Raw genomic sequence first — 11,821 nt, 5'->3', positions numbered from 1 at the left:
CAAGGTAGGGGAAGAAATGAGGGCATGAGTATGGGTTCTGGAGTCAGACAGAACTGGAGACTGAATTCTAACTCTTCCTCTTACTAGTTGTGTGATCTTTGACAAAATACTTAATTTCTCTGAACCTCAGTTGCCTTAAGGATTATTTGCTTTCCCCTCACTTCCAAAGTCTCTTTATGCTGGGATCAAGGTCCACTACCACCCCTGGCTTCATGCCCCAAACCTATTATTTTTCATGGAGGTGCAGTGAGTTTCCTAACTGCTAGGTACAGAAGAAGAGCAAGGTATTTATAGCCCAATTTATTTTCTTGCCCTTTATCTTGGGAGGTAGGTTGGCTGCAGGTACACATTCTGCTCTGCTCCTCCATGCTGACAAGTGTCAGGAAAAGCCTGCAGTGATCCAGTGATGCCTGAGGCTGGTTGCACTTCTCATATGCCCAGTTTGGGTGTGTTGAGCCTGTTCAGTTCTCTTGCTCAGTATTATGAATCCTATTTGGCCACAGCTATAAGCCACATTTTCTTTTTTTTTTTTTTAAAGATTATTTATTTATTTATTTTTGCGAGCGAGAGAAAGAGACAGAGAGAGAGCACGAGCAAGGGGAAGGGCAGAGGGAGAAGCAGACTCCCCATTGAGCAGGGAACCCAATGTGGGACTCGATCCCATGACCCTAGGATCAGGACCTGAGCCAAAGGCAGACACTTAAATGGCTGAGCCACCCAGGTGCCCAATAAGCCACATTTTCTAATTTATTTCTAATTGTTTTATCAGTAAAGGTAAAAGTTAGTTCTCCATATGCTGATCTCTATGGTTTTTGTTCTCATTTACATCACGACTAAGGTAGCGGAAAAAGATGTTATTGCCAGGCTGCCTTCATGTACTCCAACAGGTACATGAGAATTAAATTAAATAATATAAGTAAAATGCTAGTAAAGTGCCCCACATATAGTGGGTGACCAATAAATGGTATTTCCGAATCATTCAGGTAATTATGGGTAGGCAGTATTCTTTCACTGAACTTAATTTAATGTAAATGTTGCCACATTCCCTTGGATCAAGCATCATGGAAATAGAATGTGTTATTCTATTAATCTTGGCTCTTTTTGAGTCTATAAAGGCTTTGAGAAAACATTGGACAAAGGTTTGAGGAGAAACTAGGGTATATTAAGAGGACTTAATCTTTGTATCCTAATGCCTTAAAATCATAATTTGTTTTCAGCCAGAGAAAGTTGAATCATCTGGTCCAATACCTCATTTTATGGAAGCAGAAACTGAGGCCAACATAATTTAAGAGATTTCCTTAAAGTCCTACAGATACTAGCAGAAGGGAATTATAATTCAGATTCTTTCCATTGTACTATGCAGAAAAGAAAGTGACCAAAAATGACTTCGTTATTAAAAGTTAGGCTACTAGAATATTTCAGTTTTAAACTTTCCAGCACTAGTTGCCTTAGAACAAATTTGAGGGTACTGATCTAAATGACCACTTATTTCTGAGATGAGGTCTACCATCCTTCTGGATCAGGATATCTATGGCGGTAAATATCATTCGGACACAGCCTGGTAATGGTGATCATCCATTTTTATAGTCTTAGGATCTGAATAGCGTTAAGTGTTGACCCATCATCTCCCTTAACACACAGAAACATTCATAGTTACTAAAAAGTCATACTTGTGAGAATTGTGTCTTTCAGTTTTCCACCAGGATCCTGGGCCAGGCTTTCCTCCTGGCTTGGCTGACTCCAGCCTCATGATCTGTAATCATGCGTATAAAAACCTTAGAAAACACCCATTCTGCTCAACTAAGCTAATTATCCGCTAAAAACAAAAGCAGAAAGAACAAAACAACTCTCTGCTCCCTGTGACTATCAGTATTACTAGGCAAAAGTACTTGACACCCAGGGAGATGATGCTAAAGATTACTACAGCAAGCTGAAATCTAAGCTCGCTCAAGAGGCAAAGCAAAATGAGAATGAAAGGTGGTAAACCTGACATTTAAAAACTCTCTGATATTTTTGAAAACTGCTCTCTTGCCATTTACTTCTCAGCAGAGAGAGGCACAGAGCCATCATTGTGTCCTTAAATACATATTTGAGGGAACATAGCTGCTTCCTTATATTTAGTTTGTTTTTTCTTCAAACTGGAGACCAGAAATGTTTTTCTTTCCAAATTGATTATTTGTGGTACAAATGGATCTAAATCTGTAAGCATTAATACCCACCATTCATTACGAATCACACCATCTCACTGAGCAGGAGAAGACTATGTTAACACTGTATTCTTTGTTCATTATGGCTTAGTACCAGAAATGGTGGACTGCTGAGCTATGAAACTTGGCAAAATTTGCTGTATGTCAGAAACAAAATACCTAAATATTTAAACATCTCCAGACTGACACAACTTTAGACATGAAAAAAAAATTCATTCCTTATGAAGCCAAGTCAAGCCACAAGGTAGCATAGCCTATTTCTGGAGGAGAGCAGTAAGAAAAATCAAAATATTAAATGTCATGCTTATTACTTGTGTGTAATTGTTACATCCTGTCTTTAGCAGAAAGCAAAGGGATGGAATCCTATTTCAATGACCCTCATGCTAAACATCCAGTTCTATATTGTAAGGCGATTTCTACATCCAGGCAGATAGCCCGGAGCAATACTGCTTTGCTGAATTAGAAAAAAAAGAATTCTGTTTGAACAAGAAATTCTCTATAAAAGATACATTCATAAGCCTCTGCTTTTAGTAGGACATCTATGCTTACAGACTCATAAAAGCTTAAAACTGAAAAGGATCTGAGAAAACATCCAGTATTGTATGGTTGTATTTCTTGTATTTCTAGGTTAGAAAACCAAAGCCCAAATAGGAAAAGGAGTTGCCCATGGTTACATGGCTAGCCAGTGGCAGGGCTGGGATTAAAATCAAGGTCTTTTGATGCTTAGTCCCCAGAGTCTTTTCACTAAATGTATGTTGCCTCTCTTCCCTTACAGAGGAAATATCCCATGGTTGTTAGGAATATTGGCTTGAGAGTTCAAATACATGAATTGGACGCCTTATTCTGTCCCCTTGGGGATGTGTCATTTAGGACAAATCACTTAAACTTTGATTCTCATTTTCCTCATTGCAAAATGGAGATAATAATGGTGCTTATTTCGTAGGATTGTTGTTAGGATTAAGTGCCTCAAATAATGTAAAGCACTTAGGAAAGTGTCTGGCACACAGTAAGGGGTCAAAAATGTTTGATAGTGTTTTCTTATTACACTATTAAGGTAATTGGCTTAATCAAGACAGCCTTTTTTTGATAAGATATTTAAGAATAATACATGATATTTGGGAACAGCTGAGAAGGAAACAATCAATGGAAATGTCAACAGAAAAGATTAAAAAAAAAAAAGGCCCAGTGTATTGGCAGAACTCCATTATGTAAAGTCTAAAATCTTCATGGCTACGTCTGGTCCCTCAAGACATACCTGATGTCAGAAAGGGAGCACTACTGCTTCTACACAGTTCTTAAACTAATTATGCTTGGTTTCTATTTCTCATTCGTTTTAAATTAATGCATGCGTATTGCCACAGAGATATATATAAGACAATATATATGATCTACATAAAGGAATACATATATACATGCACACACACACACGGGTATATATACATACATTATATATATGCATACATTTGCAGCAAGACTTCCTTGATGTTGGAAGGAGTGGATTGCTTCACATTCTGGTACAACACTCCAAATCTCCAGATTGACGAACAAAGAGTTCATAGAATGGCACTAATCTTTTGACTAGCATTGGTCCTCAGACCACAGTTTGATTAGCACCGACCTAGACCATGCCTTTAGGATGCTCTAGCGACACACTCCTTCTTTAATTTCATATATAATTCAGTCTTCCTGGAAAAGCCCATTGGTTTGCTTTCTGTAATAATGGCAAAAGAGCTCTTCTAGCAAAAGAATCTATAACATTTTTACTTATGACTGTATTAAAGTGGTAAGTATTAATCCCTGCCATTTGCATTTCAATATCTGCCCAATATTTTGTTTATTGTATAGTTGACACACAATGTTGCATTACTGTCAGGTGTACAACATAGTGATTTGACAACTCTGTACATTATGCTGTGCTCACCCCACGTGTAGCTCCCCTCTATCACCATACAATGCTATTGCAATACCATTGACTATATTCCTTATGCTGTACCTTTCTTCCCCATGACTTATTCATTCCAAAACTGAAAGCCTGCACCTCCCATTCCCCTTCACCCATTTTGCCCATCTCCCTACTCTCCTCCCCTCTGGCAACCTCCAGTTTGTTTTCTGTATTTATGGATCTGTTTCTACTTCTTGTTTGTTCATTTATTTTGATTTTTAGATTTCAGATATAAGTGAAATCATATGGTATTTGTCTTTCTCTGTCTGACTTATTTCACTTAGCATCATACCCTCTGGGTCCATCCATGTTGCCACAAATGACAAGATCTCATTCCTTTTTATGGCTGAGTAATGTTTAGATAGATAGATGATAGATAGATAGATAGACAGATAGACAGATAGATAGATGATAGATAGAAATATATAGGTAGATACCACAATTTCTTCATTCATCTATTGTTGGACATGTGGTTTCTTCCATATCCTGGCTATTTTAAATAATGCTGCAATAAATATGGGAGTGCATATATCTTTGGATAAATATCCAGTAGTGGAATTACTGGATCATGTGGTATTTCTATTTTTAATCTTTTGAGGAATCCCTATACTGTTTCCCACAGTGGCTGAATCAATCAACATTCCCACCAACAGCACGTGAGGGGTTCTTTTTCTCCACAGCCTCACCAACACTTGTTATTTCTTGTCTTTTTGATACCAGCCACTCTGACTGGTGTGAGGTGATATCTCATTGTGGTTTTGATTTGCATTTCCCTGATGCTGAGTGATGATGAGCATCTTTTCAAATACCTGTTGGCCATCTGTATGTCATTATCTGCTCAAAATTAAAATAAAATAGCAATGAATGCAAGTGAAATGGAGAGCATGTGACAGGGAGAAAAGCGATGGCTTTGTTTCTAATCCTGCACAGGTTCGTGTATCACCTAGTTTTATCTTCTGCCTTTTCCCTAAGGAACTGTGGTGGATGCTTCCTATAATACTGAACTTCTGGATCATTACTTCATAGGGATGTTTCAAACACTTAGAAGAGTACCCATAGTTTTACCAGCACCAAACTAATGAGGGTTAACTGCACTTCGTCCTTACTTCCTGCTTTCTCTGTGAGGAGCATACATCTAGGCTTAAAACCCTGGTTTCACAGTCTTCCTTAGGAAGGGTCAAGATCTGGAAGCAGCCTACAAGTGCACGAGTAGTTTGGTTGCAGCCTACAAGTGCATGAGTAGTTTGGTTGCAGCCTACAAGTGCATGAGTAGTTTGGTTGCAGCCTACAAGTGCATGAGTAGTTTGGTTACAACTGCCTTCCCTTTCCCTCCGAGAATCTCCTCACCTTTGTTTCAAACCTTTGCCTCCAAATTCCTTAGCATTGGGTAAAACTGACCTGTCCCATTAATCCAATAGACTCTACGCCTGGGTTTCACCCCTCACACTACAAACAGTTTTGTGGACAGAAATCCATTCTAGCTCAGAGCATTTCCAAGTCCAGTGGCAGAAAGTATTACCAACCTTCAGCACCTAGCCCTGTCCTTCCCAACATCTAATAGCACTTCCCCAAGCCATTTATTTATCATCGTTTTATAAATACTTTTCGTTTTGTTAGCAAAATTTATTGCTAAGGTTGAACCCAAAGAAAATATAAGGACCAAGCAGCATTAACGCTTCAGGAGCTAAGACACTAGAACCTGAAAAAAAAAAAAAATCCCATGTGGTAATCATTAATGATGTTTGCCAAATACTGCAATTCTCTTCTCCTTCTGGGGGAAGGCTCCCTCCAGACCCTTCCAGTTGGGTAAGGCTATGTGACCAGCTCTGGCCAATAAATTGCAAGTAGTAGAGACATGTGTCACTTCTGGCTAAGCACTTAATGAACGTATCAATTAGAGCTCTCTTTCTCTCTGCCATGACAACAAGCAATGCTCCAGAGAGTGGCTGTTCCATCATCCTGGGTCCGAAGAAAAGACAACAAGGAATGGACTCCCAGACTGACCCTTGAGGAACCTGTAGCATAAGAAAGAATGAAACCTTAATTGTTTCAAGCCACTGAAATTTGGGGGTTTTATACTGCACCATAACTTAAACCATCCTGATTGATACAACTTCTTTCATGCAGCCCTTCTAGAAGCAACCCTACTACCTATCTTTGCTTGCAAATTTAAGTGGAACTAAACATCTATTTTCTATAACAATACAGCATGGGCAAAAGGTAGCACTGGGGATCTGATTTTTTGAAAGTTGGATGTGATGCGAAAATTTCATTATGCTCTGTAGCTTGTTAAATGACAGCCTATCTACGTAGATTTCACTGAGAAGTATATCTAGTAAGTCAAGGTTGTATGTTGTAAGCTCTGGAGCAACCGACACACACAAAAATAATGAAAATGGCAGTAGACTTAAAACCAACCACATCAATAATTAATTCAAATATAAATTTGACTAAGCACTCCACATAAAACGCAGAGATTTGCCAGACCGGATTGAAGAAACAAGCCCCAACTAGATGCTATCTACAAGACCTATGCTTTAACTTTAAAGACACAGATAAGCTGAAAGTAGAAGGATGGAAAAAGATACAACATGCAAAAAAGAAGCTTTACAAATGTGTTTGAGGAAGAACCAGAAATTTACCCTGGCAAGTATTCTAAGTTGTTTAATGAGAGAGAGAGAGAGAGAGATGTTCAAGCAAAGCACAGGCTTTATACCTTTTCAAACAGTAAAGCATTGTCTTATATATTCGTTATTTAAATGTAGGTGTTTTGCATCTTTTTTTTAAAGATTTTTTTTATTTATTTGACAGAGAGAGACACAGCGAGAGAGGGAACACAAGCAGGGGGAGTGGGAGAGGGAGAAGCAGGCTTCCTGCCGAGCGGGGAGCCCGATGTGGGGATCGATCCCAGGATCCTGGGATCATGACCTGAGCCGAAGGCAGACGCTTAATGACTGAGCCACCCAGGCGCCCCTGATACCCTGTTTTTAAAAGTCTTTCACAGGCACACAAATGAATACAAGTAAAACTGGGAAAATCTGATGAAGATCGATGTCAATATCTTGGTTGTGATATTGTACTATAGCTTTGCAGACTTGATCATTGGGGAAAATTGGGCAAAGTACACAAGGGATCTCTCTGTATTACTTTTTACAATTGCCCAGGAGCCTATAATTATCTCAACTTTTTAAGAGTAAGGAGAAAAATGGGGCACCTGGGTGGCTCGGTCAGTTAAGCGTCTGACTTTTGATTTCGGCTCAGGTCATGATCTCAGGGTCTTGAGACTGAGCCCTGTGTTGGGCTCCCTGCCCAGTGGGGAGTCTGCTTGAAATTCTCTCTCTCCCTCTCTCCCTTTGCTCCTCCCCCCAAATAAAAACAAATAAACCTTTTTAAAAAATTCAGTAAAAAAATCAAACAACTTTGCCACTGAGAAATTTCATCTCTGGTCATTCACGTCCCATAGTATCCAATATTCCAACATTTTGATGGCACCTCACTTTTTCCTTCTTTTCCCTTCTCTTCCTCTCCTTTTCAGAATAAAAAAAGGAAGAAAAACAACAAAATCATGTATTTCTTTGTAACATATAGAAAAACATTGGCCATTTTCTTTCATTGTCTTGGCTCTGTAACTTACCTTCCCTTCTTTTTTTTAAAAAAAGATGTTTAATTTATTTATTTGACAGAGGGAGAGAGAGAGAGAAAGAGAGCATGAGCAGGGGAAGTGGCAGGCAGAGAGAGAGGGAGAAGCAGGCTCCCCGCCAAGCAGGGAGCCTGGTGGGGCACTCGATCCCAGGACCCTGAGGTCATGACCTGAGCGGAAGGCAGACGCTTCACCGACTGAGTCACCCAGGCGCCCCATTACCCACCATTCTTAAGGCCTTGCAAGTTATTTTTACTAAGAAGTTTTATTCCCAAGAATTCTGGTGGCAGCTGCTGATATAATACAGGTTTTACCTCCCAGAATGAAAATATCTACTGCTTCCCTAAAAGGTCTTGATGAAGAACTTGAATTCTAAACAGGGTATTAACTGGGTGGTAGTCAATTGATTCTGTGCTTCTGATTTGCTGCTGAGTGGTAGTACTAGCGTTTCTGCCTTCATGGCAATTGCATGATTGGGAAAATGGGCAGTGTCGTGTAGGAAAGTTCAAATGATTCCTTGGCACCTTATCTAATTATGGGTATACTTAGGGACAGAGGGAGTTTGATAGAAAGAATGAAGCAAGGATTAGGACATAAAGGGAGAGGAGTGTTCTTTGGAACCAGAGGCAAGAGTGATACACAGTTTATATGAAGATACTAAGTGAAGATTCATTTGCCTATAGCAGATAGTTCAAGCAGTCCTAGAATGGAGGGTAAGAAAAGCTAATGCCCTGGAATGTTTCTTTGGGAGGCATGGGCTCTGGATAATAATGACTAACACCTCCATGATGTTTACTATGTGCCAAACGGATAATCTACACCTCATACATATCTCAACTAATTTAATCTTAATAACAATTCCATGAGGTGAGTACTACCATTATCCCAATATTCATATTAGGAAACAAAAGCACAGGGAGGTTAGGCAACTTAACTAAGGTCACACAGCCAGTAAATCTTAGGTAATTGACCTCTAGATTATGTATTTTTAATACTACCTTCTTCTGGATTTTGGTCCTGGATCTGCTACTTAACAGTTACGAGTCTTAAAAAAATTAGTTATGAGTATTTAGACAGGCTGCTTAACTGCTTTGAATCAGAGTTTCTTCAATAGTAAATTATATTGTTACAAAATGTAACAATTAAATAATGTAATGTAATACATTAAATAAGATGTTACAGGCAAAGGACTTAGAGAAATGCCAGACATAAAGCTAGCACCATAGCCAGAGGTCCTTTAAAATGAAGCCTGTCTGAAAATTGGGAGGAAGGACTTCAACCCCAAACCAAGGACATGCCACGGTGAATCACAGCAATGCTCTTATTGGTCTAATCAGTGTCTCCGTATTAAATTAGGCTTAGAATAAATTGATGAAAATTAAGAACTCTGTGTTATATTTAGTTTTATTTAAAACTTGCCTTTACAAGATGCTTTAAAAATCTTTCAAAATATATATTTTTCAAGAGCAACGGGAATATAAAATGGGTAAATCTCACTCATTAGTTAAGAAATGCAAAATAAAGCAACAACCAGCTACCATTTTTCTCCCTATCAGATTGAAGCTGACTAAAACACTGACAACTCCCAGTTACAAGCATACTCATATGCCATGCGACCTCTTTGGTGAACAATTTAACAGTATCTATCAATATTTTTAATGCACGTCCCCTTTAACCCAGCTATTCCATGCCTAGATATGTATCTCACAGCAATGCTTACCCAATTGACCAAAGATGCACATACAAGGTTGTTTGCAGCATTGTTTGTATTTGTAAAAAAAAACAACAACAACTAGAAAGAGCTTAAATGTCCATCAAGCTCTCAATACTGCTATGAATATGTGCAGTGCTTTCCTAACAGGCATCCCTACAGCTAAATTTCTCTGCTTTAGTAACTAAAAAAAATGCTTTCTATCCAATGGACTTGTCTATTGCTTTTCGAATAAATCGCTGAGTAATTTCAGTGGCTCTATTATTGTTTTCATAAACCCGAGAAGAGTTACCAGAGGTGTTATGATACCATATAAATGTCAGGAGGTGATTGAAAGGAACCAGTTTTAGCGTTTAATCATTGCTCACTCTCATTTCTAGGCTATTTTTCCTACCCCTAAGGGTTTAGCAGAATCATGTCTTATTTTCCAAACAAATTTTTCTCTCTAAAGTTTCTTGTGTTTCTCTAAACACTGACTGTCCTTCATCTCCTACCTGAAGGGCTTAGTCATTGTCAAATTCCTCCATTATTAAAAAAGAAGAAGAAGAGGAAGAAGAAACACCCCTGGGTGACTTTGGAGAAGTGGTGTTTCACATCTCTGTGAAAATAGTGACACCTCACCAAATGCTACCCAGGCAATTAACATATAAGAATGAGAGATGGCCAATGAAAGAGTGGATGATGTTTTGAAACAAAAATCCAACATGGTCCTCTAGGGAAGAAATAAAAAGAAATGTTTTATATAGCCCTCTAAATGCTCAATTAAGTTTATTTAGCAACTTTTCCTAATGATGGCATAACCGTTCAGAGTAGACATAACATTGCTTTACCCTGGATATTTACAATTGGATCTCAGAGCCCATTTGTCCTTGAGAAACTAGCAATCAGCAAAGCAGATGATGAAGCCATAAATCTATGGAATCGCTTTGCCGAATATCAGTGTCTCAACGTTATGGTGGTGAAATGAGTTCTTCTACAGAACACTATTGAATACGTCTCACATCGCCATTTTTCAGTGGCTTAATCTACACTGTGAGTTGACTTGAAATTTTTTTTCCCCGAAGCGTTGGCTATAAATAACCCATCACAAAAGGACAAAGCTGAAGAATGAAAAAGGCTGGAACAGATTTTATTTTAAATCTTTCAGTGTGTGTATTTCTAAAGTGAGCTTATGTATTTGCCATCTTCTCTCTCCCCTATTTGTGTGTCTCTGCTCAAGAGAGAGAAAAAAGAATGTGGCCATATTTAACTCAGAACAGCAATACAGATCAGCTCTTTGTTCTACCGTCAACTCTTTCTCTCGGGCGCTAGAACATAAATATGTCTTGTATTGCTACCATGCTGAAGAACAGGATCCCAACAATTTACTTAAGAACTTCAATGGAGATAGTAACTTTTTACACCCAAGAACATGTTGGATGAGATGGGATGCAAATTTTAAATGCCTTTAAAACTAGGCTCTTTCCTTCTGTTTAATCAAAATGAAGCAATCCTCTCCCCCATCGCCAAATACACACACACACACACACACACACACACACACACACACATCTCTTAAAAGATAAACTGAGGCATATTCAATTTTTTTAAGAGTTTATTTGAACAAAAATCTATCCAAGTAGGGCTGTGCCAAACCATCAGTGGTTAGGAGTGTAACCGAACCAAAGAGTTTGTCCACCGGATGCACAGCAAGCCAATAAAAACTTTTGCAGTGAAGAAAGGAAGGCTATTTCTTGGGGTGTGGGGCACCAACCAGGAGAATGGGGAGCTAATGATCAAAAGTCCCAAACTCCCCAGTGGCTTGCAAGTGAGGGCTTTTAAGGGCAGGATTCGGGGCAGTGGTCTCTTGAGGAGATGGGTGTTGTTGATTAGAGGCCCATGAGGTCCTGTCAGCAGGGGTTTCCTGAGAAGGTAGACACCATTGATTGGAGACCCATGAGTCACACTAGCAGGTGCTCTGGTGCCACCTTGTCTGGTCCCCAGAAGGTCTCCACCACCTCCGGAGACTTGGAATCTGAAAAATACCTTTACTTAAAAGCTATTGGGGTACCTACAAGGTTCTTTGGCTAGTCCAGCCATGCCTGGGAGCAATATGACCTCTAGTGTTCATTCTTTCGTTTGAACTGACAAGATGGATGCTTTCTTCAAGAGCACTCACCAACAGGAGCCAGGGAAAAGACTCATACAGGGAAAGTAAGGAAGCAAAACAGGAAATTACTTGATTGGCTATAGCTTAAAGCCTAGTTAGCTGTTTGTGATTGGTTGTCCTGAGCATGTTGACTCCGTAACTCTGAGGCATTAGATTTTGGTTTGCTTAAGTA

The sequence above is a fragment of the Callorhinus ursinus genome, unplaced genomic scaffold, assembly GCF_003265705.2.
Source record: "Callorhinus ursinus isolate GAN/ISIS: 27379988/994484 unplaced genomic scaffold, GSC_fseal_2.0 scaffold33, whole genome shotgun sequence".
Taxonomy (NCBI): domain Eukaryota; kingdom Metazoa; phylum Chordata; class Mammalia; order Carnivora; family Otariidae; genus Callorhinus; species Callorhinus ursinus.
This window is presented reverse-complemented; position numbering follows the sequence as displayed.